Consider the following 4,963-nt stretch of genomic DNA (forward strand, 5'->3'; position numbering starts at 1 on the left):
TATGTTTTATGCAGGAGTTAATAAGAGCTGACAGCTGCTACTGCTGCTTCCTCTCGGAATCGCGGCAACACGCGTTTCCTTATAGAAAAATCTGCTCCGAAATTTGGGGCGTTTGTTGGCGGTAGAGTCCTGGCAGTCCAGCGGGCATGTTTCAGAGGAGAAGACTAATTGATTACACACCCTTGTCGAGCAGATACTACTTCACAGTCTCCCATTTCCACTCGATCAATTGCGAAACCAATTCGGCAAATAATAGGGTTCTATTATGCACATATGCCAGCTATTTAGGTAGTTATAATACATGTCAGTTAAGTCATAAAAAACCCTGTTTATTTGCAACATATCTGGAGAATCAAACCATTAGGGTTGAGGGGATATTTAAGTCGTCTGGAGCTGCTAAACAATAAGATCGGGTATCCTAATATATTACCAAGTGCTAACTACTGGGCAATTGCCAATTTTATAACCTCAGTGTATGGAATAGACACAAACGTGTTTCACTGTTTTTATTACAGATCATTTCCTACTGCCAGACCAGACCCCCACAATAAAAGCTCTATAACAGCTAAAAACCAAAAGGCATGTCGATTTTAGATATACATATTGCTTCATATGCCTTGTACGTAGTATCCAGTATAAACAAATTATTTTGAGTGGCTTTACTTCAGGGAATCGGAAAGTGAAATGGATTCCTATTTCTCTATTATTTTTTAGTTAGGCACTTTATACAGCTCATAAAGGCGGTTTCAAATAGCTTGAGAACGGCACAGAAACAGTTATAAAAGAGTTAGAGTCCTGCTCCTGCTTTCGTTGCTATTAATAGGAATTTTTTTTCTGCCATTGATTCTATAGGAAAAGACTTGTTTTGGGGTATCAGAGGGAGTACTAGAAGACAGGAAAAAAAAAAAAAGTCTCTCTCTTCCCCATTATACATAGATATATCACTTATTTAATGCACGATATTCTGCAAAGTCATTCGAGTGAAACATCAAGAAAAACTTTTTTTTAAAAAAAAAAAAAAAAAAAAAAAAAAAAAAAAGAGTTGTATTAAAGCAGTGCCACCAGACAGATTTTCATGACTGGCATTTTTTTTTCGTCGGACAAGCACACGGGCTCAGTGGCTCGAGTACACCTTTACAGTGGCTATATTTAGTGACCAGTTTATCAGGTCACTGTCCAGTGAACTGAGAAATTAAACAAGAGGCAGCAATTCCACGACCATCTGATCTTAGTCCAAACTCACTAAAGAGAGAGGGACCAGTGCAATGCTTAAATGTGCCTCACCCCCACTCGCTTTGGCCTTTTGGAGCACTCATTACATTAGTTAACCTTTGAAATATGGATTTTCACGTGCTCAGGGGGTTGGTGTTGGGTTGGGTTTTGGTTTTTTTTTTTTTGTTTTTTTTTTCCTTACAAATTGCTTTTGGGAAGCAGGCTGGCTCCCTTCCCTGCTATGCTGGGAGCTCCTCAGCTTTTCTTCCTACCACTGCCTCCCCGACAAGGACCGTATGAACATACCCATCAGTTGGAGTCTAATAACTCTAAACCCATTTTAGAAGCATACCAGGCGGTGTAAGCATATCTATTGCAATTTCATAGCTTCTGAGAGATGTATTCTATCTAGACTCTATATCTTCTGTAAATTACCTAATGCTGCCTCAAAAAAAAGTGTTTGCCATGGAATGGATTATCTCTATCTATATCATATCTATATGTTTATCATGGCTATAGCTTTTCAGATATAGCCCAGACATCACCAGAGATAATATATAACGTGGAGGTTTTAGTGGGTGAAGAGAGATACACGTCCGTGTGTGCAGCTGCATGTGTCAAATCCCTGCGTGTATGTAAATAAACTGTAATGCAGAGTATATTTTTAGTCGATATTAATTTTCCCTGTTGGTTAGGGACTGCCACAACCGCTGAAATAATACAGAATAACACACGCGTATGTATGCAGCGTCCCCACCACTTCTGCTCTGACTTTATCCCGTTTAGTTCTTGTTATCCTCAGCACAAACTATTTGATTTTCTTTCACTGCCAAACTCTACTTTCTGTGTGTATGCTCGTACTCACAACTATATTAATTCCCCCTTCCAAAATCTGCCTTCTCTCTTTCTTTTTTTTTTTTTTTTCCCTCTCTTCCTCTCTCCTTTCTCTGTCTTTCCTCTCCTTTCTCCTTTTCTATTCTTTCTCTTTCTTTCTCTCTTCCTTTCATCCTCTCTTTCTCCTCCTGTGGATACTTCCAGCCTCTTTGTCATTTCTCCCCCTTCCATTTCTCTTCAGCTTATCAATAAACCGGGAGAGCAACAGTAGCCGCTTGATTTGTTAGTAATTATAAGCATACTGTTCCTGCAAACGGGATCTCTAGATGAGTGAGATCGCTTTAAAACGACAGCAGGAAATGGTGGGGAAATGGAGCATGGCGAAACTCAGCGTGAAGCTTTCAGTTCTTTACATGTTTACAATTTTCTGTGCATACATTAAGTCTTAGGGTTGGGGTGGGTTTTTTGGTGGTGGTTCTCTGTTGGGTTGTTCTCCACAAACGCGTGAAAACGAGCAGAAATGCAGACACGGGATAGGAAATGGAAATAAAAGGGCATTTCAGCAAGACTAAAAATAAAGAAATAAGTAGAATTATGTCCTGAAAATAGCTGGATGACAAGGCTCTAAGCTATAGATATCGTTGCAATAAACCTGGTGAATAATGTGATAGTCAAAAGGTGGATCAATATGAATAAATATGTCTTAAATTCCTTACTAACAGACATTATGGACAAACTTCTTACTAATCGGCTATCAATCTGCCTTCAAATATTTTTTAAATCTACCTACTGGACCTGAAATGACTAAAAAGTTCTTTTTCCATTATAACAACAGGACTTTGTTGTAACTGATGATTTGCTCTGACTTGGTAGCCAAACGTAGAAAGTCCGGGGATATCTTACCCATTGCCACTAAAAAAAACACCCCTCCGTTCTAACTTTAGTTTTAATGAACAAACACAGAAAGTGGGTATTCATGTCCCCTTCCCTCCTGTCCCTGTCGTCTCCTCCTCTTCCCCCCGCCCTTCTCCTCCACTGCAGCCCCTTTCCCCTGAAAGCCGGGAATAAATTTCAAAGTGAAATGTATTCCCTCGAAATTGTTTCGCATTCAATTAAAGGGGATCATAAGGTTCAGCGGGCAATCCAGGAATAAGCACGAAACTGAGTGGCAGCAAAGCAACATCTCCGATTCCCAGATCTATCACCTGAAAAGCTGAGGCCAAAGTGGTTTTCAGTTAATCATTTACCCGCATACTTCGAGAAGAGGTGGAGAGGGATCTCATGTTGTATTATTAAGAGTTAAAAGAAATGTTAAGGCACCTCCTTTCATAGGTTTGTTTAAAGTAGTGTGAACAATAGAGCGTGTTTGCAAGGAGACAATGAATTTAAGGTGTGAGGGTGAAAATGGCCTTTCGTGCTAAATCAGATGTGAGTGTGCAGACGGTGGTCAGAAACAGCTGAAAGTAAATAAATACATCAGGATAATTTTAAGGTCACTGACTGTGCCCCAGAGTCACAAAAAAATTAACTTGGGACTCGGGTCACACAAGATTTTGCAAGAGGACAACTTCTTTCACCACAGACGGTGCCAAGCAAATTTCAGATGAGCAGTTGACAAGGGGACCCGATCTTGTATTCCTGACACATGGGAACCCCTCCCTTCGCTTCAGCAGAAATCGAGGGGAAAGGCCTCGAAATGTGCAGTCGGTAAGCACTTAAAGCCGAGTTAAATCTGAAAATAATGCTCTTGGTGATTATTATCATCTTGATGATTTATCTGGCTCCCTCCCTCCCACTTCCACCACCCAAATCTTAATGGAAGTAGGAGTTAACGATGATTTTTTAATGTCTCGTTGGATTTTTAGACTCTTAATGTACCGCATCCTTCTCATTATTAGTTTATTGATTGTTCATTGACCAGCCCCCTTCAAATCGTATTAACCACCCTCTGCCAGTTTAGATTAGGAGAGTTTAAAAAGCACCTTTCATTATTCCACCGCCACCACCACCACCACAGTAGAGTTCAGGCTTGGTAGCTTAATGCTCGCTCTAATGGGGCAGCTAAGAGACGAGGGGCCACGGTCCCTGCCTATTGCATTAATAGCTCAAAGGGGGCTAATACAGAAAATTAGCCTTAAACGAGCTCTGGAGATCTCCAAATGAAAGAGCCATTTATCACGCTGGCTACCTTCACTCCACTCGTTTGCTCTCTCTACTGGGAACAACTCATTTCCTCTTAACTAAATTACTTCAGAAATGTCAAGTAAGCTCAGATAGCAAACATAACAAGAGACTGTATATGTAATCTATTGCGCGGGATCGATACGTGAGACAAATCCATAGCCGTGTATGAATCCCTATATAATTTCCTTAATATTTTTGGCAGTCCTTTTGCATAGATAGATAGATAATTCCCTCTGCAGGCCTCAAAGACCATAAAGAAACAGACACGGTCTGAATGATATAATTAAGTTTAGACTTCAAGTCCACATCCTACTTTTCCTACCACATTGTAATTAAAGCATTTTAGACACTAAACTAGGTTTTGGCGAAGTAGACCTCTTCCAACCCTCGTCTAGAAAATATGTATCAAGGGGAGAACACTATCTATCTATCTATCTATCTATCTAATCTATCTATGCCATCCGCCTGCAATAACGACTTACAGAGTTTAAATAACTTATTCTTACTTCAAAGTACATCTTCAGAACTACAAACCGCAGGGAACGAAGCAAAATTGATACCAAACCCTCTCTGTGTTGCTCCTTCTCTCGTCCCGATTAAATAGTGCCTGACACAAATGTGACCTACTATTTATTACCCATCTCTCTTCCTCTGCACCCAGGAAACTCACTGTGCGAAAAGCAACTGAGCCCACGAGATATATATATATATATATATATATATATATATATAT

General features: G+C 40.0%; 1 protein-coding gene across 1 annotated transcript in view; it reads right to left on the reverse strand.

Moving 5' to 3' along the window:
- The window catches only part of TFAP2B (transcription factor AP-2 beta), a 35,085-nt gene that overhangs the window by 12,384 nt on the left and 17,738 nt on the right, over positions 1–4,963 (reverse strand). The window lies entirely within an intron of this gene.

Source organism: Athene cunicularia (assembly GCF_003259725.1).
Source record: "Athene cunicularia isolate RWA chromosome 3 unlocalized genomic scaffold, athCun1 chr3_part1, whole genome shotgun sequence".
Taxonomy (NCBI): Eukaryota; Metazoa; Chordata; class Aves; order Strigiformes; family Strigidae; genus Athene; species Athene cunicularia.